At 45.1% G+C, this 24,925-nt stretch overlaps 1 pseudogene; it reads right to left on the reverse strand.

Moving 5' to 3' along the window:
- LOC117513685 overlaps positions 1-24,925 on the reverse strand; it is a 729,285-nt pseudogene that overhangs the window by 217,913 nt on the left and 486,447 nt on the right.

Raw genomic sequence — 24,925 nt, forward strand, 5'->3', positions numbered from 1 at the left:
CAGGTAGGTGCTCAATGTTTTTAAATTTAAAAAATGTCGCTGTTCTGCTTTGTTTACTACGTTATCGCTCTAAAAGCTATCGGACAAAAATTTATCGGAAGATAATTTGTCTGATAATGGTTTTTAAACCATTAAACCAACATCTGGCTGCCACTTTATTATGGTGGGGGAGTTTGCGTACCCGGATGATCCTAGGAGCTATGTTGTCGTGGGCTTTGTGCTCCCTGTAGGGTCTCCAAAGGCAAACAGGTCCTAGGTGATGGGTCAGACTAAGGGCAGCTCAGAACCTCAGAACCTCCATGACCAGTGAAAGATCAAGCACCGACACGTCGCCCGGTATGGCGGAGCCGGGGTCCCACCCTGGAGCCAGGTATGGGGTTGGGGCTCGCGTGCGAGCGCCTGGTGGTCGGACCTTAGCCCATGGGGTCCAGCCGGGCTCAGCCCGAAGGAGCAATGTGGGCCCGCCCTCCTGTGGGTTCAGAGGGGGCCATGGGGGTCGGGTGCAGAGAGGATTGGGTGGCGGGTCGAGGGCGGGTGGCCCGGTGGCCCGGTCCATGCTCACAGCCTCTGGCTGTTGGGACGTGGAATGTCACCTCGCTGGGGGGGCAAGGAGCCTGAGCTTGTGCGGGAGGTTGAGAGATACCGACTAGAGATAGTCGGGCTCACCTCCACGCACAGCATGGGCTCTGGTACCCAACTCCTGGAGAGGGGCTGGACGCTTCATTTTTCTGGCGTTGCCCACGGGGAGAGGCGGAGAGCTGGGGTTGCATTGCTTATTGCTCCAAGCTCAGTCGCCATGTGTTGGAGTTCACTCCGGTGAACGAGAGGGTCGCGTCCCTACGCCTTCGGGTCCGGGACAGGTCTCTCACCGTTGTCTCGGCCTACGGGCCAAGCAGCAGTGCAGAGTACCTGACCTTCCTGGAGTCCCTGGGAGGGGTACTAGATAGCCCTCCGACTGGGGACTCCATTGTTCTCCTGGGGGATTTCAACGCCCACGTGGGCGGCGACAGTGAGACCTGGAGGGGGGTGATCGGGAAGCACGGCCTCCCCGATCTGAACCCGAGTGGTGTTCATTTGTTGGACTTCTGTGCTAGTCACAGTTTGTCCATCACGAAAACCATGTTCGAGCACAAGGGTGTCCATAAGTGCATGTGGCACCAGGACACCCTGAGCCGGAGGTCGACTTTGTAGTCGTATCATCTGACCTTCGGCCACGTGTCTCGGACACTCGAGTAAAGAGCTGTCGACCGATCACCACCTGGTGGTGAGTTGGATCCGCTGGGAGGGGAGGAAGCCGGTCAGACCTGGCAGGCCCAAATGTATCATGAAGGACTGCTGGGAACGACTGGCGGAACCCTCTGTCAGGCAGGTCTTCAACTCCCACCTCTGGGAGAGCTTCTCCCAGATCCCGGGGGAGGTTGGAGACATGGAGTCCGAGTGGACCATGTTCTCCACCTCCATTGCTGATGCAGCCGCTCGTAGCTGTGGTCACAAGGTCTCTGGTGCCTGTCGCGGCGGCAATCCCCGAACCCGGTGGTGGACAACGGAAGTAAGGGATGCCGTCAAGCTGAAGAAGGAGTCCTACTTATCTTTGTTTGTAGGTGGGACCCCAGAGGCAGCTGACAGGTACCGGCAGGCCAAGCGTGACGCAGCCCGTGCGGTCGCAGAGGCAAACACTCGGGTCTGGTAGGACTTCGGGAAGGCTATCGAGGAGGACTATCGGTCGGCCTCGAAGAGATTCTGGCAAACCATCCGACGCCTCAGGAGGGGGAAGCAGCTCTCCACCGGCACTGTTTACGGTGCTGGTGGGGAGCTGTTTGACTCTGACTGGGGATGTTGTTGGGCGGTGGAAGGAGTACTTCGAGGATCTCCTCAATCCCATCTTCACGTCTTCCGAAGAGGAGGCAGAAACTGGGGACCCAGAGGCGGACTCATCCATTACCCAGGCAGAAGTCACCGAGGTGGTTAGAAAGCTCCTCGGTGGCAAGGCTCCTGGGGTGGATGAAATCTGTCCTGAGTATCTTAAGTCTCTGGATGTTGTGGGACTGTCTTGGCTGACACGCCTCTGCAACATCGCGTGGCGATCGGGGACAGTGCCTCTGGATTGGCAGACCGGGGTGGTGGTCCCTCTGTTTAAGAAGGGGGACCGGATGGTGTGTTCCAACTATAGGGGGATCACACTCCTCAGCCTCCCCGGTAAGGTCTATTCCAGAGTACTAGAGAGGAGAATTCGACTGATGGCTGAACCTCGGATTCAGGAGGAGCAATGTGGTTTTCGTCCTGGTCGCAGCACACTGGACCAGCTCTACATGCTCCGTCAGGTGCTCGAGGGTTCATGGGAGTTCGCCCAACCAGTCCACATGTGTTTTGTGGATCTGGAGAAGGCGTTCGACCGTGTCCCTCAGGGCAACCTGTGGGGAGTGCTCCGGGAGTACGGGGTACGGGGTCCTTTGCTAAGGGCTATCCAGTCCCTGTACGACCACAGCAGGAGCTTGGTTCGCATTGACGGTAGTAAGTCAAACCTGTTTCCAGTGCACTTTGGCCTCCGCCAGGGCTGCCCTTTGTCACTGGTTCTGTTCATTATTTTTATGGACAGAATTTCTAGGCGCAGCCAGGGTGTAGAGGGGGTCTGGTTTGGGAACCACAGAATCTCGTCTCTGCTGTTTGCAGACGATGTGGTTCTGTTGGCTTCGTCAAATCAGGACCTTCAGCGTGCACTGGGGCAGTTTGCAGCCAAGTGTGAGGCGTCCGGGATGAAAATCAGCACCTCCAAATCCGAGGCCATGGTTCTCGACCGGAAAAAGGTGCTTTGCCCTCTTCAGGTCGGTGGAGGGTCCTTGCCTAAAGTTGAGGAGTTTAAGTATCTCGGGGTCTTATTCACGAGTGAGGGACGGATAGAGTGTGAGATCGATAGACGGATCGGTGCAGCGTCTGCAGTGATGCATTCGCTGTATCAGACCGTCGTGGTGAAGAGAGGGCTGAGTAGGGGGGCAAAGCTCTCGATTTACAGATCGATCTACGTTCCAAACCTCACCTATGGTCATGAGATTTGGCTCATGACCGAAAGAACGAGATCGCGGGTACAAGCGGCCGAGATGAGTTTCCTCCACAGGGTGGCTGGGCACTCCCTTAGAGACAGGGTGAGGAGCTCGGTCACTCGGGAGGAGCTCGGAGTCGAGCCGCTGCTCCTCCACGTCAAAAGGAGTCAGTTGAGGTGGCTCGGGCATCTTTTCCAGATGCCCCCTGGACGCTTCGCTGGAGAGGTGTTCCGGGCACGTCCCATTGGGAGGAGGCCCCAGGGAAGACCCAGGACATGCTGGAAGGATTACATCTCTCGGCTGGCTTGGGAAAGCCTTGGGGTTCCCCCGGAGGAGCTGGGGGAGGTGTGTGTGGATCGGGAGGTCTGGGCGGCTTTGCTTGAGCTGCTGCCCCTGCGACCCGACTCAGGATAAAGCGGAAGAAAATGAATGGATGGATGGATGGAAGTTATCTAAAAAGATAATCTGATAATAATGAAAACATTATCTTTGATAATTCTCTGTTATCGGATTATCGGAACTGTGCCCACCACTGGGTATGTGCACACGCATGCCCTCCTGCAAACACAGTTAAAACATAAATAAAATATTGTTTGTTTGATTGATTGATTGAGTTTATTCTGCAACATCAATATAAACATAGGGAGGTGAATATATCAATGATACACGGATAACACAATAAAGCATAAACATTTCTATTGTGGTCTTTGTGAAATTGTGATATTACAAAATAGAGGAGCTTGAATGAACATGAACACTTTGTACATAAGACAATAGGATGTTAATAATTCATGTAAATAACAATAAATGTGTGTATATATATATATATATAGTGGTGGGCACAGATAACCAAAAAATTAACTTTGATAACAGATAATCAGATAACTAAAAAGTTATCTTTGATAAAGCTAAAACGATAAACCACCCAAAAATGTATTGGAAGTTACAGATGACCGCTAAATTCCGGTATTGTCTCTGGTACACTTGCAACTACTAACAAGCTGAATTTGAGTTTTAACGTCACGATCGCTTCTGGAAGCATCAAAGGTGATGACAGACCCAAACGAGTCAGCACTTCTGTCTTTGAGCATCCTTCCCCCTCCTGGTAGCTCCTGTTTACTACATGGCTTCCAACACAGTTGCAAGCTGAACTCAAGTCTCTGTTGTCAGGCGGAGGTCTTGGAAAATAAAACAGTGCTGAGTTATGGTTTGGTGTACAAATAAAATGAATACTGATAGAATAACTCCATTAATGTCAATTCTGTAATTTGTGCGAAGTTAAGATATAACATATACAGTATCGTTTAATGTTGAATAATGCACTAATTCTGAAGCTTTGTAACAAATACAGGGAGATGGCATTCTGGGTAAAATGTGCCTCCGCTAACACTGATTGGTTGACTCATTCATTCTATGTAAACCAACGTGAGGTGCATCATTGATGTTTACAGATAAATGTGCTTTTGTAAAATATGCCATTTTTTATTTGTAAAAAAAGACTTTTTCAAAAAAAAAAAAAGCCAAGTTGTAATTAGATAACCATCTGATATAACCGGTGTCAAAATAAATAGAGCACTGCCATGATCTACTGGTGCCAGTGAGAGTTTTGGCCCTTTTTCAGCTGATTTTTCATTTGTGCGAGAATTTTTTGGATCGCACCGAGTTTCAGGTTAATCGCGTCCAACCTCTCGCACTGTGCCTGTGCAAACACCGCAGACCTGTCTTCTAATGTTTTTTTTTTAAACTTTGATGTCTCCCATTGAGTTTTTGTAAATTAAGTTTGAAAAAAAAGCTTCTGTTTACATTTTGCTTCTGGAAACACGAGTCCAACGTGTGGTTTTTGAATGTACAATGTGTGTGAGAACATGAATCATGCGCTCTGAACTTTTACACCGTGCGGTTCTGTGGTACAGTTTGAGCTGGAACCAAGTACAGTGATTAAAAATATCAGCCCAGCTTCAGGGCGAATAGATAGCAGTAGAGAGCTTGAAAACTTGCCAAAATAAATTCCAGATAATCTGTGTTGCTACATTTAAGATGCATGGAATTTAATAAACGCAAACACAGTAACAATGTCTATAAACCCAGAGAATATATTCACGAAAGCTTCAGGCACTAGAGTTTAATGCTGTTGTCTGTGGAGCCTGATCAGAGTGTCTCAAACGCATCCATCCATAATGCACCTGGACACAGCATGTCCACACTAAAACCTTAAAATTTAGGGCATTACTTTAAAACTAAAACATATTTCTGATATTTTTACTTTATAAAACTTCAGACTTGTCCGAAAATAGTTTGGTTAAAATTTGAACCATAAGTTAAAAATGTATGCCTCTGGATGACTTTGGTGATATTGCCCGCGTATCAGTATGTGGTTAAAAGAATTTTTTTTTTTTTTTTAATAAAACCAGTTCTCCTTTGTCTGCAGCGGATAGAGCAGTTTCTTCTAGAAACAACTTTCTTCTGTTTGCAGAGGTATAGGACTACATATTTGCTACAAAACATTTAACAAGTAGGTGCTCAACTGATTTTAAATTTTATAAGTGTTTGTAGTTGTTCAGCTTTGTTTACCACGTTATTTGTCTAAAAATTATCGTACAAAAATTTATTGGAAGATAATTAGTCCAATAATGGTTTTCAAAGTTATCTGAAAAGATAATCCGACAATGAAAACATTATCTTTGATAATTTGGTATTGGATTATCCGAACTGTGCCCACCACTGAATATATATATATATATATATATATATATATATATATATATATATATATATATATATATATATATATATATATATATATATATATATATATATATATATATATATATATATATATACATACACACAGTAAATCTCACATTTAATGGATTCAAGTGGACGAGCGAATTTTGTCCGTTATAATTAAAATCCGTTATATGTGTAAAACGTACAAAATCCACTATATGCATAAAATGGACAAAATCCATCATATGTATAAAATGGACAAAATCCATTTTTTCTACATCCACTATGGAGTGACACCTTAAAGTCCTAAAGCCTGATTTAGGGCTGCAGCTATCAAATATTTTTGGAATTGAGTATTCTATCAATTATTTTATCGATTAATTGAGTAATCGGATTAAAAATTACTTTTATGTTTTTAAACAACAACAGTAGTGGCAGGGCTCTCCCTAAGTAATGGCACAATGTCACTGTGCCATCATGCAGATTTTTAAGTTTAGGGTGTGCCCTCTCTCTGTTTCCCATATAATTATTTATTTTTTTCACGCTGTTGAGAGTTTTGGAGCTTTCCTGAGTCATAAGCCCAGGCAGTCTGTGAAATCTTCAGTCTGCGGCTAGGACATTCTTTTCTTTTCTTTTTTCCTCTTATTGCACATTTTATTTTCTTGCACATTTCATTTGTACATTTTTTCTACAGTGATTTATTCAGTCTTTAGTGTATATTTATACATGCTGTACAGAGAGAGTGCAACTCAAACCGAAGTCAAATGAATGTGTTTGTCTGTCTATATGTGGCCCTGCAGCAGACTGGCATCCTGTCCAGGGTGTACCCTGCCTAGTGCTCTATGACTGCTGGGATAGGCTCCAACCCCGCCCCACCCCCCCACCCCGTGACATTTGATTGGAGTAAGCAGGTATAGAAAATGAATGAATATATGTATTATTTTCAATATTAACTCAACTCCTATGAAAATTATTACTGTTTATGGATATTTGGGCAGTCAGATGGTCTTCAAGAATTTTTTTTATTCATTAAGTGGTCCTTGGTATGAAAACGCTTGAGAAACAGGAACCATGAGAAAGCTTTGATTTCACTCTATTTCCACTTTGACATTATTCAGCATATATTTCAATTCCCGCATGATGAAATAAAAGGATCTTTGGAAATCTGCAGCAAAATAAAAATTAATATTTTAAAATGTCATTTAAATGTACAGGTATATATTAATGGTAGGACTGATTATATTGGGAGCCAAAACTATATGACATCAATGGGATATATCTCCAGTACCAATACTTAAAATGGCTGAAAGATGAAAAAGTTATTCAAATTACTTAATAATATTTACAGTGTATTGTGACTAGCCTCCACTGTCTGGCACTTTCGGTTTGATCACTTACATGCTATCAGTTTCAGACTCAGACTCAGACTGAGACTCACTTTTATTGTCACTTCACCCTTACAGGCAGAACAAGTTTTTTTTTTAACCTAACCTATTTTATAAACTTTTGCAATATAAACTTTTGCAATGTACAATATGCACACCTCTCTGACCATAGAATATATATACAAGGCACAGGGTCGGCAGCAGCAGCGTTTCAGCTGGATAAGAAGGTGGACTTCGCTCAAGTTCTCTATAGTTAAATGTTGTTTATCTCAAGTGAGTCTTTGAGCTGAACTCTTTTGATTAATTAAAAAGATGAATGACCTTTGTGTGAAATGCTAGTGATCTTCTGAGTGATATATCATTTCTCCAAGTGCCCAACTGAGAACTTCAGCTTCAGCTCTCTCTCTCGAAGTGGTTCATTCAGTGTCTTGTTTGACTGCATGCTCACCGTGCTTTTGCTCTTTCTCTGTTGAAGTGTTTCATTATTACAAGCTCTATGACAGATCACAAAAACTCATGGTTCAGATTGGATCATGGTTTTAAGTCACAGATTAAGAAAAAGAAAAAGGGGAGGCAGAGATAAATATAACTTTGCTTCACATTTTTAAAAATAAACATTTTTTAAATATAATTAATAATAATAATAATAATAATATAATAATAATATTGAATAATATTTTAAATTACAATTTAATTGATTTATTAAATTGCAATGTGAACAGTATTAATGAATAAAAATAGCCTTTGTTAATGTTATAAAAATTAATTAAAAGAATAAAAATTAAAACACACCTGTTTATAGCTTAAAATACTTCATTAAAATATGATGATGTCTACATTTTCTGGTGAGAGGATGATGATGATAATAATAATTAATAATAATAATAATAATAATAATAATAATAATAATAATAATAATAATAATAATAAAAAATTAACTCATTCATTCATTCATTTTCTATACCCACTTACTCCAATCAGGGATCATGGGTGACAGGAGCTGATCCCAGCAGTCACAGGGTACACCCTGGACAGAACAGCAGGCTATTACAGGGCCGCATAATAATAAGAATAATACATTTTATTTGAAGGTGGCTTTCTTAACACTCAAGGACACTGTACAGTAAAACTCAAAGTCCATAAAAAACAATAAAAATCAAGAAAATTGCTAAAATAGACCGAGCAATAGGCATCAGGTGGAATAAGCAGTCAACAACAGATGTGATTTGAGTTGTGATTTGAAATAGGGAAGTGAATCAATGCTTCTGAGTGGAGATGGTAATGAATTCCAAAGACGGGGAGCAGAGCGGCTGAATAGTGATGATATGCAATCCATATACACATGACAACTTTCTATATGCAATTCAAACATAAACATTCCCCCTTCATTTATGTTAAATTAAAGTAAGTGAGGACAGGAGCCCAGAAGTTCATAAAGATACCTAGCTTCAGGTGGAGTTTTGCTGTTTTTAATTCCCTTTAAGGATACCTTCTCTATTCTCTCTCTTGAAAAAAGACCTGTGAATATACTGTACTTGACCATCTGACGGTCCAAGGCCAAGGATTAGCCCACCGCCTTTTTTGAAGAAAGTTGGTTAAAAGCACACACACACACACACACACACACACACACACACACACACACACACACACACACACACACACACACACACACACACACACACACACACACACACACACACACACACACACACACACACCACACACACATCTTCATCTGCTTATTCCAATTAAGGGTTGCGGGGGGCTGGAGCCTATCCGAACAGTCATAGGGCGTGATGCGGGGTACACCCTGGACAGGATGACAGTCTGTCAAAGAGCCACTTATAGACAAGCAAACACATTCACACCCACACGCACAACTATGGACAATTTAAAGCTTCCAAGCCACCTAACCTGCATGTCTTTGAATGGGGGAGGAAGCCACAGCACCTGGAGGGAACCCATGCAAACATGGGGAGAACATGCAAACGCCACACAGGAAGGCCACCGGTGGGAATCAATCCCATGACATTCTCGCTGTGAGGCAACAATGCTAACCACTAACCCACTGTCCTGCCTGGTTAAATACCCACCTGAAATTAAATAAAATTACATGCAATACATTTAATGAATGAGAAAAGGACAAAATTGGACACAATCAAGTGAGTTATTTGTAAGATACTGTATTTTATATTTGTGATGAAATCAGACATTTTACTGACATTGGCATTCCAATGTACATGATACTGGGAATGCTCATGCAGTGGCCCACCCCCTCATCGGGCAGAATTTCACATGGAGAACCTTGGGACCTCTGGTGGGAGAATGGGGTACATTTGTTGAATAACCCTGTTGTCTCTGATGATTTTCAGACGTTAATGCTGGATTTTACAGTCCCAAATTGAGTTGCCAGGAAAAAGGAGTTTTACCGGGGACGCGTTAGTGGATATAATTATAATGGTCAGGGTGCAGAGCAATATGTGAAATGTGAAACGGTCGAATATTGTGCCACCATCAATGCAATATTTTATGGTTGTGGAAAAAGATTTGTGGAAAAAATGTAGTTGGATTAGAATTTAGATTTCCGTGGAATGAGTAAGTGATCTGTTATTAATCATGATGCAAGGGAATCTCAGTTTATTATCATAAAGAGGATAAGCTGTGACATTTTTGAGATCTAAATTGGACTTGTTGACAAGTCTTGGGTCTGTTGAATTGAGACCTGGGGCCCATTCCAGAAAGCAAGCGGCGCTTAATGTGAAACACCTGCCTTGAATAAGCCAAACAAATGAGATGAAGCTAAAGCGGTTCCATCAAGGCTGAGCCACGTTCAGGCAATCAAACTAAGTCAAGACAGGTTCAACCAGTCAGACTAATTGTGTGTGTGAATCACCTGGTATAAGATAAAGGCCAGCTTACCTTTCAGCTGTTGGCTCAGCAGCTCCCTCTCTTGGTTGAACTGTGACTGAAGCTGCTGGAATGATGACTGCGACTGAGACAACTGCAACTCCAGTGACTGCTTTAATAGTGAGATCTAAAGAGAAAGAAGGATGGGAAAAAAGAAAGAAAAAAATAAAGAGACATCTATAGTTACCTGTTGAATAAAACAGGTGGAATATGTTGAGTATGTTAGTTAGAAACGTTGGGCTAGCTGCCGGCGATCACCTTTGTATTCTCTCTGCTTCCCTGTCGGTTTACTGGTGGTGAACTTATACCATAGGGGGTTTTTCTGACCGACTGATTCTGCTCTTTTTCTCTCTGTCCGAAGCACTGACAACACCACTGACTGATCCTGGCCCAGTACCACCAAGGTGCCAGACTGACCTTGGGATGTCACGCCCGTTCCAATACTGACCTGAGGTCCTGGCCTTCAGTCTATATTGGAGAACCAAGATGGACTTTACTGACTTTTCAATTTAGGACTCTGTATTCGCTGCTCACCTCTTTGTAAGGGCCCCTTCACACATAACATGAAAGACGCAGAAGCCGTAAGAAAATCCACAAACTAAACACGAAATGGGGAACCACGAACCATCCACCTGCTGTCATGAGGGATGTACAATCACACAGGCGACACATCAGCGACGGTTTTGAGTATGCTCGGGCAGCTGGAACGTGTTGAACCACATTACGCCGCTGATGTGGAGAAAAAAAAATACAAACCAGCTGTATAATTAGTGAAAATCACTGGATTGATGTCAATAATAAATAAAAGGGGACGCAATACAGAACCCTGTTTAAATAAAAATTAAATAAATAAATGCCACTTGCGAGATTCGAACCTGCAATTTACAAAAGCTCAGATTACCAGACAGAACTGTACCACTGTGCTACAATCACTGTGTTATAACGGGAGTGTAAAATGTCTCAAATCAACAAGAAGATAAACATTTTTTTTTTTAAAAAGAGGAAAAAAGCGCCATAATAACTGACAAAACAGCATTTGTTATGGTGTATTTTTGATGATACGTGACTGAAAGTGGCATATTTGTGGCACTGTTGGCTTGTCATATTGTCATAGTATTGCAGCGCATGTGTTCTGCCAGACACGTGTGTCGGGCCAGACACATGTGACATTCAGATCGCCTGCTGTGTGATTTGATGGTCCATTTCACATACAGCAGTCTTAGATCTTACTCATGTAAAGTGCCTTGATCAGCTTTGCTGTGCTTTGGTGCTATACAAATGAAATTAATTGAATTATGGAATACAGTAATTCCAAAATCCAAACATAAATTATAAGTACAGGTGAAACTTGTTAAGTCGTGCATGTTGGGGTCCACAAAATCGAACCACGAGTTATCTGAAGCCTTGAGTTAATGAGGGTCACCAAAAAACATACAGTAGTCTAAATTTTCTGGATCCATAAATCGACCATGAGAAAAGCCAAAATGCAAGTTACACATATGCTAATTAACAGGGTTGACCGGTATTCATTCATTTTATGCTGCTTCTCCAGGTTGGGGGGTGGCATCAGACAAGCACCCCCTCCACCATCTCCCTATCATTGGCCAAGTCCTCTCACTCTTCCTGGGGTCTTCTCTGAGGTGTTCCCAAACCATCTTGGAAATCCAGGGACTTTCAACTGAGAAAAGGCCCCAGGGAAAGCCCAGGACAAGCTGGAGACTCCCTCCCAGATATTTGAGCTTCTCACCCTATCTTTGAGTGTAAACCCAGATACCCAACAGAGGAACCTCATTTCCACTGCTTGCATCCACAACCTTGTCCAGTCAGTCATTACCCAAAGCCCGTGACCATTGGTGAGGATAGCAGTATAAATCAACTCGGAAATCAAGAGCCTCACCTTCTCAATCAACCAATCAAACAGACAGATAGATATCAATCATGTCAAGGTCATCATTGATCCTGCTACTGGTAACAGTGCAACCCAGTACAACCTGCCATATGGGTGTGTAGATGGCATCTGAACCAGCTCATCCATGAGCGCTTATGGTAGTGAGGAGGGTGGCATGACACCCAGCAGGATGAAAAACAAGACCTGTCAAAGAGTGGATGAGCTCCTTGTGAGTTAATGGCCATCATGCTTTTATGTATTATTTTTTGTTTACGTTTTTAGGAATTTATGTGTTTTAAAAAGTTTTATTTTATTCTTTTTTCCCTGTCTGCATATATAGTAATGGTAAATGCCACAATGGCAGAACCATATATGCTCATTAATACACATATATGTAATTTATTCATGCAAGACAGAAGGTATGTGGTGCGTGAGTGAACGTGGTGTGCGTGTGTGACCCCCATCCACCCTTCCCGATCAGCGTACAACATCCTACTCAAAGCCAACCGGCAACTTCTATCAGGAAGGGCCGACCACCAAAACAACATGAAGACAGACAAGAATGAAAGACAAGTGGTGAAGGCAATAAATGTGAAGTGATGATAAGTGAGACATGAAGGAGTCTGTTGTCTAATTAGTGAGCATCCATACCTTAATCTAGGACACCAGAGTCTTGATCTCCTTGAGCGCACCCAAAACCGAATTGTGGTGATGGCCACAAACACACAACCATCCACGTACAGAGACCCAGATCACAGCTAAATATCCGATCACTACTGTGGCTGGTGTGTTAGGCCAAGACAAAAGTACAGAACCTTACCATATGACATGGACCACTGTGGCACGTCAGAAGCCATACGGCAACTGCACGCAATGATGGAAATGGGTCCAGGATGCAGGTCCCCAGGAGAAACCAGGAGAAAAAGGGCAGTGGAAGGGCACAGGGGCCAGGAAGGGCAGCCACCAGAGCAACCGGGGCAGCACGACGAACCACCAGGGAAATGGCCCGGCGGCACCGGAATGCACCCCCCAACTGCCCCCCACCGGAGGCAACGGAAGCAACCGCATACCCAAGGGAAGCACACAGGGCGCCGGCATGGCGCCACACCACCACTACTGTACTGAGAACCACACCACCTGGACTACAGCCCCCAAAGGGAGGAGCGAATGGAACTGTAAATTCCCTGATGATTAAGACGGAATTCATTCTTAAACTCCCCCAACTAAACCAAATTATCTGAACGTCATTCAATAATTGCTCAGTGAAATTCATCATCCTCAGAGTGCTTACTGTGATATGTCCTGTTATTTAACTTCTGCCTGAGTTAAATAAATATCTTAAATGTGTGAAGTTGTCTGTGATTTTGTATGTTTTATAGAGGGGGTCGGACTTGACATGTCGAACTTGGACTGTAAGATTAGAGACTGCTTTTAATATTTCCTATTGAGTGACCCTAAAATCATAGATATTATAACCTTGTTATAATATCATTCAGTCATAGGTGGTGCCCCCAGTATTCGAGGTAAAATTATCCACAAGTGATAATTTCAAATATCCTAAAACACATATTATATTCTTCCTGCTACAAGGTCCACACCTAGCCCTTGGAAAAGAGCCATGTGTCATTTTAGAAATCAATGTAAGAACAATCATGCCACTGTGTGATGTGTTGACTGCTACAGATACACGTGGCAAATGCAGAAGGGAGATACCATGACAGTGCCGGGATTGTGAGTGATTGTTGAAATGTACTCACTCACTCACTGCCACTCTCAAACACTGTATCCTGATAATGCACAGTTTTTTTTATTATTATTTGTAAATGTGTTTTTTTTGTACTATTTTGCACCATTTTTAATCAATAAATCTCAGCAACAAAGGAAAGAAACCCATGTGTGTTGGTGTTTTGTCTTTGGGATGAACCAGTTTCTTTGCCAGGTTTAGAAGAGTGAAGCCACCCCATCCCCCATAAGCTTGTCCAGTGTCCAGTCGCTCCTGTGGTGCACCAGTGATCATTGCCTCGTTTACATAATAAAAAGAGTGCTCACAGGTGATTTAGCAGATTAGCTAAAAGCCGATTGGCTGCCCTGTGGGTTTTATAGGTAGAAACGCCAGATGGCTGCTCTGAGGGACTTCTAGTGTTGATATGGTCTCTGCACCCAAGAATGACAAGTGGTCTTCCAGCCAGCGGGTAATCTTGTTTTGAGTTTGGTGGCAGGATGATGGCTTCAGCCACTGTATAATACATCACAAAGCTAAAAATAAAAAAGCAAGATTCTTATTCCCATTCTCCATGGGAGTAACTCTGCAGCTGTCTTCCATCAGGCAGCAGCTATAGTCTATGAAGGGAATGGGTGCTGAGGGCTTGTCCCCTGCATGTCAGTGCCTAGGTCCAAACCTGCTCATGCGGGTGGGCACCTGGAACACTGTTTATCCTGTAAGAATGACTATCTTCCACTGCTCTTGAGGGAATTTGGAAAACTATACTGCAGTGGCAACACTGTCTGAAGTGTAAACACTGGAAAGTGACAAAATTTCTGTAATTTTGTAATTTCTGGTCATCATGATAGTCAGTATTAGGAGGGAGTGGGAATTGCTGTGGCAGACTAGGTCCTTGCATGGATGGTGAATATCACCCCTGTCAATGACTGTATTATGAGGCTCAGCCTCAAACATGCAATGATTCATGTGTCTGTTGCCTCTGTTGACACTGTGACTGCAAAAAGCAATGACTGTCATGACTGGGGGTTTGTTTGTTATGTTTTATGTTGTCTTATATTTGGTGATTGTGTGGATTTGATTTCTGGTTTGTTTCTTTGACTGCACTCTCTTGCTTTTTGGTGTGGACTTTGGTTTAGGGTGTGTCTGTTCCCTTTGTTTGCCACACCCTTCCCCTGCTTTTCCCCCACACCCGAGTCTGATTTGGTGTAATCACTTCCTCTATTTTAGTCCTGTTGTTTCAGTTCTCCAACGCCAGATCGCTGTGCCTAACAGCCTTCGCTTCCAGCCTTCCTTCTGAGTTTCTGTCCTACTTCTTGTTCTGATTGCCTGCCGTATTTTTGACCATCTGCCCATTTTCTAGACCATGCCCTGCCTAATGTATTTGTTACACTTGCTGATCACTGACTACCTGGTTGTGTATGAATCCTGCCTGTGACTAAAACTTTTTGAACACCAAATGCCTGAGTCAGAGTCTAGCATTTATGTCCAGCCTCGTCTGGTTCCTGAGCCTGATAGAACAATCTGCCCAAGAATGGACATAGCTGACTCCGACATCTACCGCTAGACTGTGCATGCGCACGGTGAACAATTGGCACAACAGTAGGAGACGCTGTCCAACTGTGTACCGGTTTCAGTGAATTGGCTTCATGTCAAGATGCCATGATGTCCTCCCTGAGCTCCCAAGTCAGACAGCTGTTACACAGGCTGGATCAGCAAACTCCACCTGCCACCACTAGCCAGCCTCCCGGCCCATCAGTAGCCCCGGCGGCGTCTGCTGTGAACTCTGATTTTGGCAATCAACTCTCTTGCCTCAAGCGTTTCCCCAGAGAATCTGGTGACATCACACCTTTCATCACCCGTGAGTTACACTTTGAGATGATGTCATCAATGTTCCTGTCAGTCAAGACAAAAATAGCTTTTATGATATCTCACCTCACGGGGTGCACAGCATCCTGTGCCACAGATTAATGGAGCAGGCAATTTGAGTACTGTCGCTCTCTTGGACACTTCACCGCCGTATTATGGCAGGTATTTCAACACACATCACCTGGTAGAGAGACAGCTCAATCCTTCATGCAGCTGAGGCAGGGCGCTCGTAAGGTGTCAGATTATGCCATAGACTTTTGACGCATCCTGGCTGTAAAAAGCGAGTGGAATCCGGCGGTACTAACTGACGCATTCTTTCAAGGACTTGCCAATTACGTTAAGGACCAGCTGGTAGCTGTTGACCTCCCTGAAGACCTGGATGCGCTTATCGTGCTGGCCATCCATGTGGATTGACATATGATGGACCGTCCCATGCCCGCAGGAGCAGATCATCATCGCACAGTCTCCGCCCCATCACGTCGTCCCAAACTGGTTCCAGCCTGCCCCAAGTAGACTCCAGCGAGCCCATGCAGCTGGGACGTAGACGCCTTTCCACGGAAGAGCGGCACCGACATCAAGTTGAAGGACGTTGTTTCTACTGCAGACAATTGGGACATCTTATTTCAAGTTGCCAGGTCAGGGGTGCACCAACGCCAAATAAGCCACCAGTCTTGGTGAGTCAGAATACTATTTTTCCCTCAGAACACAATCAAAGCTATGACAATGCTCATGAATGAATTCAAGCTCCACAGTTTCCCACAGGGTCCCCAATTTGACTCACAATTCTGGAAGGAATTCTGCAGGATGCTGGGAGCCACTGTCAGCCTGTCATCCAGTTACCACCCGTAGTCCAATGGCCAAGCTGAAAGGTTCAACCAGGAACTGGAGAAAGGCCTATGGATTTTAGCCTCACACCATCCCACCACCTGGTTGTCAAAGTTAAGTTGGATTGCACTCGCTCATAACAGCTTACTCTTTTCGTCTACTAGGTATTCCCCATTCCATGTGGTATATGGGTCTCAACCACCATTGTTTTCAGCTACAGACATTGGTTCACCTGCCCCATCTGCTCTGTCTCTCATTTTGAGGAGCAGAAAAACCCGGGAGCAGGCACGTTGGGCCTTGCTGCACTCTTCAGCCTCCTACAAGGCAGCCGCCAACTGCAAGAGATCACCCGCACCCGCATATGCCCCCGACCAAAGAGTCTGGCTCTTCACATGGGACCTGCCTATTTGGGGTCCTTCAAAGAAGCTCACTCCTAGATTGGTTGGCCCATTCCCCATTGCCAAAGTGTTGTACCGCGCAGCTGTTAGGCCCATCTCCTGAGATCCATGAGAATTCATTTTGACCTCTGGCCGTTCCCCCGCCGCTCACCCGGTTTGTCAATGGTGGTCCTGCCTATTCTGTCCAGCAGCTCCTGTCCTTGTGGTGTCAGGGCCGGGGCATCTAGTTCCTGGTTGATTGGGAGGAAAATGCTCCAGAGGAGCGCTCCTGGGTTTCATCTCGCTTCATCTTGGACCCTGACCTCATCCAGGACGTTTATGCCTCTCACCCTGATGCTCCTGGGTCGTCTGGGGTCGCCCAGTTGGGGCCTAACAGCCTTCACTTCCAGCCTTTCCTACAGAGTTTCTGTCCTAGTTCTTGTTCTGACTGCCTGCCGTGTTTTTTACCATCTGCCTGTTTTCTGGACCACCCTGCCTAATGTATTTGTTACCTTTGCTGATCATTGACTGCCTGTTTGTGTACCGAATCCTGCTTGTGGCCCGACTAAAACTTTATGAACACCAAATGCCTGAGTCAGAGTATAGCATTTGTGTCCAGCCTCCTGTTTCCTGTGCCTGATAATGCCTCATTGAGGGACACCTTTTATTCACAGTTTCACTCATCATCAATGACTGCCCCAGCTGTGACACTTTGTTGGCCATGGATGATTTCAATGCAACCACTACAATCTACAGGCTTGACTTCAAGAACTGCATTGGTCCACATGGATCTTGGGAATTGGTGAAAAAGGCACAATCCTCTTTGACTTTGCAAAACGTCAGGGGCTATGAGTTGCTGAATCCTGGTTTCAACATCCAGATGTACTCCGGTGAACATGGTACTCTAATGCCAGTGTTGTCAAGGATCATGTTCTTGTAATAAAACACTGTATAATTCTGCAGAGCCACAAGGTCTACAGAAGACCCAAGGTTGTGAATTCTAAACAGAGCTTTCCAGAGGATTTAGATGAAGTCTCAGACTACTTTTCTGGCTTGGGACTTTGGCGAGGGTGGTCACATCTCCTCCTCTCTCCTCTCCTCTGTGTTTTTCTATCTCTGCTTCAACTTTCAAAAGTCCCAACTTCACCAGAATGTGAATTCTTCATGCTATATTTGGAATAACCATAATGGTCTCTCATACTGACACCATTTTAACAACAAGGCAATCATGGCTGGGGACCCTGCATGCCCAGATGGAACCTATCCTGTGGGCTATGTTCTCGACACCTGGGAGAAGTGGTGCATTGCATGCTTGGCACCACTCTCCGTGGAAGACGTTGAAGATTTATTCTTATTTGATTTCATGGTAGGAGGGGTGGGGCTGATTGGGTTATGCGCTGCCCTGACCTATTGGAAAATTGACAAGACGGCTGCTACCAGAACCATAACCCCACATCTGTCCATTATGATTCATCAATAGGGCAAGCTGGTACAGTCTCAGACTGCATTAACTTTTGAACTCAAATGCAAGTTGGAAAACATCTTGGATCAAATATCTGCCTTGGAAAGGAAGATGTTGGAGACCAGGGAATATTCATGAATTGGATTCAGACAGTCAGAGGAGCCGCAAATGGAATTTCTGTGTCTCTCTGCCTAACCCAAAACATGGCAGCCTTATCAGCTACCGAAGGTCAAAACACCCCAATTGTTTTCCTCCAGAAGGATTTCAACGGCCTTGGTGAAGCATTCGGCTACCCTCTTATCTACCCTCCCTTACAGCCTGCTGTTGTCAATGCAACTCAAGACTTTATGTACACATGGGCAGAGACTGATACGAGCTCATTTGCACACATGACGCATCAGTTATCTCAAAAGATGTGTGAGTCCTGACATATACGTCTTCTGTAGTATCACAGTGGACTGGCAGCTTTGAGCAGCTGAATAAGGCAGATCCTCCTGCTGGGAAGCTAGATGTCTCAAGGGGCAGGGTTCTTGTGGCTGCATGTCCAGTCAACTGTGAACCTACAAATGTTGGCGAGATTGCAAAGGTTATGAAGCAGCTGAAGGCAGTGAATGCCCCAGGGATTTGCAATACTGGAGCTGAGCTCTTCCAGGAGGGTGGAGATGCTGTTCTACTTGCATTGCAAACAGTCTATGTTCCAGTGATGGAGACTGGCATCATCCCTATAGACTGGAAGAAAGGACTTGTCCCAATCTGGAAATAAAAGTACGATCATATTGATTGCAACAACTATAAAGTTATTACACTGCTCTCTGTGCTGGGAAACATGGTTATAAGGATTATTCTTAATATAATTCAGTTCAAGCTATTGAAGTTTAGTGACAAGGACAGTCTGAGTTCATGCTCAGGAGGTCAACTGTCAACTGCATTTTACCTCTGCCAGTACGCATAGAACACATGCAGGAATATCAGCAGTGCTTCTTCGCAGCCTCGGGTGATTTCCACAAGCCATTTGAGTCAGTTTATTGGGCTACTCTCTGGAACATTCTGAGAATTCATGGGATCCTCAAGAAGTTGCTGGACATCATAATCAGTCTACATACAGATACTGTGAGTGCTGTAAAGAATGGAGGCAGAGACTTTGATTTTTCTCAGTCAAACCTGGTATTCATTAGGGATGTGTGCTCCAACACTGTTCAGTGCTTGCATAGATTGGGTGTGATGCATGTGTAACACATATGCATGATCCAGTGCTAAGATGCATGAGTGTTAGAGGTTCCAGTGGCTCTAAAAGGCCAAGGGGATGCCCACACTTCACCTGGCTGCTCCAGACAGACAGACTTTGGAGAGGTTGGAATGGAATGCACCAAGGCAATTTCCCAGACTTGACTTGAGAAACACACCCACACACACACACACACACACACACACACAGACTTTTTTTTTTTGTATTCACATAGAAGCAGATTGTCCAACAGAAAGACAATAGCACTTACTGTAATTTCCGGACTATTGAGCACACCTGAATATAAGCCCCACCCACCATCTTTAAAAAGAAAAAATATGTACATATATAGGCCGCACTTGTTTAAAAGCCGCAGGTGTCCATGTTGCAACATGGACCCATTTTTTTTTTTACTTTTAATTAAATATGTACAGGTAACAAACACAAATACGTACAGTAAATGATTTTTTTCAAATAGTGCATGTAAGACGGCTGATTAAAAAAATAAAAAACACAAACGATAAATACTTTTGTCTGAACAGTGCCTGTAACACGGCTGGTTAAAAAAATTAAAAATACCGGTACAGTAGCCTACCAGGAAAAGTCACTGATCGCTATCTTCACCTTCCTCCTGCGCACTAAGTTGTCTTCTTCAGTGTCGGAACTGAATAACCTCAGAATTACTTCATCACACAATTCCTCAGTCTCTCTTTCGTTGTCGCTCTCAATGCCACTTTTGTCTCAAGGCAAATTCACCCTTCAGCTTGTGCTGTCCTCTTCATCACTCAGCAGTCCAGCCTTTTGAAACCCATTGGTGGTCGTGGATTTTTTTGACACTGCTCCAGGCTGTCAGAATCCACTGGTAGACTTGAGCAAAAGTTGCTCTTCGCATGCGGCCAGTTTTGGTAAATGATTTCTCGCCACTAGTTATCCAAGCCTTCCACTCAGCTCGGACTGCCACTTTAAATGATCTTTGTAAAAATCCATAAATGAGCTGCACCATTGTTTAAGCCGCAGAGTTCAAAGTGTGTGAAAAAAATAACGGCTTACAGTCCGGAAATGACGGTACACCTGTGTAGACAAATGGCAGATTTGTGTCTGTGCACTGTATCGGGCTGGATGGTCTGGAATTGCAGGACACAAATGCACGGCTCAGACAAACAGCTCTGGCTTTTAGAAGGTTTCACTACTGAGGATAGCGGGGGTCAGTACACAAGTAAGCAGTCAAGAAAAAGCAGCAGTACAAAAAACATCAGGTAAATAGGAGTGGTCGAAGTGACAGGCTGGAGATCAGGTACACACAAAGAGGCAGGCAGGACTATGGAATACAGGAACAGAACTGGGGCACAAAGCATGACAAACTGGAGGGGAACAAACACACCCAGTGAGCTTAAATAACATGCAGGTGGTAATCAGCAAATCGGGAACAGGTGTGCATGGAAAGCACCAGAACTAGGGCGTGGCCAGAGAGAGAGAGAAACACCCATCACCAAGACCCAAGGGAGAGAGACAAGAGAAAGAAAGACAGGCAGACCCAAGCAGAAAAACCCCAGCAAGAGATGAAGCCAACCAAACCTAACAAAATGCAAAAATAACAAACAGAACAAAAGAACAAAATAAAACAGAACACTTAGCAAAACTCAAACCTTGACAGTACCCCCCCCCCCCCCCATGGCCGGATCTGGACGGCCCAGGTACAGCAGGACGAGAGTCATGAAACTCACAGATCAGAGCAGGATCAATGATAAAGTGGGAGGGAACCCACAACCGCTCCTCTGGTCCATAGCCCTCCCAGTCCACCAAATATTGAACCCCACAACCACGTCAGCGAGAGTCCAAGACCTGCCACAAGCAAAAACAGGACCCCCACCCACAAACCGGGCGGTAGGCGGGGCAACAGCCGGGGAGCACAATGGGCTGGAATGAACAGGCTTGATGTGGCTAACATGAAAGGTCGGGTGGATACGCATAGTCCTTGGGAGGCAGAAGCGAACAGAAACTGGATTAATGACTTTGGAAACCAGGAATGGACCAACGAACCTGGGAGCCAGTTTTCTGGGCAGTCCTTTAAGAGGAAGATGATGTGTCGAGAGCCAAACTTTCTGTTCAGGTTCGTATGCAGGCGCGGCAGATCTTTTTCGATCAGCCACCATATTATAAGCCACTGAGGACTGTAGGAGGGCCCTGCATGCCCGCTCCCAGGTTCATCGGCAGCGGAGGATGAGTCCTAGGGCAGAGGGAACAGAAATATCAAGTTCTGCGGATGGAAACAATGGAGGTTGATGACCATATACTACATGAAATGGAGAAAAACCAGAGCATGAAGAAGGGAGACTATTGTGTGCCAGTTCGATCCAGGACAGTTGCACAGACCATGAGGCAGGATGCTGGGAGGCGAGAATCCGGAGGCCCTTTTCTAACTCCTGATTGACACGTTCTGTCTGCCCGTTGGCCTGGGGGTAATAACCTGATGTTAAGCTGGCAGTGTCCCCAAGGAGACGGCAGAATTCCCTTGAAAAATTAGATACAAACTGCGGCCCTTTATCTGACACAATATCCTGTGGAAATCCATGCAACTTGAACACATGTGTGAGCATTATCTCGCAGTTTCTTTTGCTGACGGAAGTTTAGGTAGAGGGATGAAGTAAGACATCTTGGATAGTCTATCCACCACGGTTAAAACGGAATTTCCTCTTGAAGGTGGCAGACCAGTTACAAAGTCCAACGTGATATGTGACCAGGGACGAGTAGGGACAGGCAGTGGCATTAAAGAGCCTGCAGGCGGGCGGTTAGAGGACTTGTGAATTGCACACATTGAGCAAGCATTAACATAATCTGTAATATCTTTTAACATCCCGGGCCACCAAAACCTCTGCTGAATAACATACTCTGTCTTTTTGATTCCCGGATAACAAGAGAACCGACTGTCGTGTCCCCACCTAATCACGTCCCCCCGAGAACGGCTGGAACAAATAGTCTACCCTGGGGACAACCTGGAGGAACTGGAGTATTGCCCAAGGCAGACTGGACCCTAGATTCTATCTCCCACGTTAATGCTGACACAAAGAAAGATGCTGGTAAGATAGTCGCCGGATCGTTTGGCGCATCAACTGGGTCACCCCGGCTGCGGTAACACATCAGGCTTGCCATTCCTGGAGCCAGGTCAGTAAGAGATCACAAAGTTAAAATGGCTAAAGAAAATGGCCCACCTGGCCTGGCGAGCATTAAGCTGCTTAGTGGTTCGTAGATAGGCTAGGTTCTTATGATCAGTATAAAACAAAAAGGGAATCTGTGCCTCCTCTAACCAGTGGCGCCACTCCTCCAAGGCCACTTTAACTGCCAACAGCTCACGGTCGCCGATGCAGTAGTTTTGTTCTGCCGCAGTCAACTTCTTCGACAAAAAGGCGGACGGGTGCAATCTGTTGTCTGAAGTTTTAACTTGCGACAGAACAGCTCCAACACCAGTGTCAGAAGCATCTACCTCAACCACGAACCGGCAAATCCCACATGGCCGCAACCTTCTCAGGCTCCATCTTAATCTCTCCCTCTGCAATAACAAATCCGAGGAATGATACAGTGCGTTGGTGGAACTCACATTTTTCGGCTTTAACAAATAGACTGTTTTGCAACAAAGTTTGCAGAATGGTGCAGACGTGGCATGTGTGGGTTTCCAGATCAGTGAAAAAAAATCAGAATATCGTCTAGATAAACGAAAACAAACTTATTTAGGTACTCGTGCAGCACGTCATTAACCAGGCTCTGGAAGACCGCTGGGGCATTAGTAAGACCAAAAGGCATGAATAGGTATTCGTTGTGTCCTGAGGGCGTATTAAAAGCAGTCTTCCATTCATCGCCTTGCTTTATACAAACCAAATGACATGCATTGCAGAGGTCGAGATTTGTGAATATTTTAGGTCCTTCTAAGAGCTCAAAAGCAGACGCGATGAGTGGCAGTGGATATCGGTTCTTTATTGTAATGTCGTTGAGCCCCCGGTAATCAATACATGGGCAGAGGGATTTGTCCTTCTTTTCTACAAAAAAGAACCTCGCTCCTGCAGGTGATGATGACGGTGTAATCAAACCAGCGGCAAGAGATTCTTGAATGTACTCATTCATGGCGTCGCGATCAGGGGCCGACAGAGAAAAGAGCTTCCCTCGGGGTGGGTTAGCCCCGGGGAAGAGTTCTATAGCACAATCGTATTCCCGGTGAGGTGGTAACGATTTAGCTTTGCTTTTACTAAATACTGGTGCCAGGTCATGATAGAACAATGGCACCCCCACCAGGTCCGGGTTGGAAGTGGACTGAACACATACAGGTTTAAACAGACATGAATTGTTACAAGCAGGCCCCCAGGAAATAATCTCTCCCTTAGCCCAGTCAAAATTGGGACCATGTTTTTGTAACCAGGGATGCCCCAAAATAGCCGGGTGAGTCATCTTATCAACACCGTGGAAACTGATTGATTCAGAGTGGTTTTCAGTAATTATCATCTGAACTGACTGAGTGCAATGGGTAATGCACCCCACTTTATGGCCATCCACGGCACGCACCACCAGAGGTCGTGAGAGCTCATACAGTTTAAGGTGTAGAGATTTGGCCAGAGAGGACAAAATCAAGTTTGCATCAGAACCAGAATCAACAAACGCAGAATCAACAAACGCAGGCACAGAAACGGATGAATGATCAGATATTAATTTAGCCAAAATCACGTTTTTTGCTGAGGAAGGAGAAATTGTGTTTTGACTCACCCGAATCTCAGCTTGTGGCCGCATGGTGGCACCCCTGGCTTGACAATAAGTTATCATGTGACCGGAAAACCAACAGTAAAAACAAAGTCCGCCTTCACGGCATCGCCACCTCTTGGCAGAGGAGAGTCGAGTGCGACCCAATTGCATTGGCTTCTCAGTGCTGTGGAGTGAAGATTCTGTGCTGACATGATTGGAGGAGGACGAGTGGGTGGGAGATCTTGCGGCGCGTTGAGCAGGAAGCTGGACGTCACGGCCAGGAAGGTCCTGCAGATGTTGGGCGGTCCGTATGCCGAGTGCGACGAGCTGGTCAACGTGCTCAGGCATTTTGACGGCCACCAACTGGTCCTGAAAGTTTTCAGCAAGCCCCTGAAGAAAAAATCATGTAGTGCCGCGGGATTCTAATCGCACTTGGCTGCCAGAATGCGGAAGTCCACGGCATAGTTGGCGACTCGGCGTCCACCCTGCCTCAGCCTCATGAGGGCACGGGCTGCTTCTAGCTCCGGAGAGGTGTGCTGGAAAACTGATCGCAGTGCCGCTGTAAAAGCCGGAAAAGACACACAGGTTGCAGATCGGCAACCCCACTCCGCTGTTGCCCACGCCAAAGCACGACCGGTCAAGATTATGTAAGCTATCTTCGCCCTGTTGGACAGGAACTTACATGACATGAGCTCAAAGTTTAATTCACACTGACCCAGTGAGCTTAAATAACTGCAGGTGGTAATCAGCAAATCAGGAACAGGTGTGCATGGA

Source organism: Thalassophryne amazonica, chromosome 1, assembly GCF_902500255.1.
Source record: "Thalassophryne amazonica chromosome 1, fThaAma1.1, whole genome shotgun sequence".
Taxonomy (NCBI): Eukaryota; Metazoa; Chordata; class Actinopteri; order Batrachoidiformes; family Batrachoididae; genus Thalassophryne; species Thalassophryne amazonica.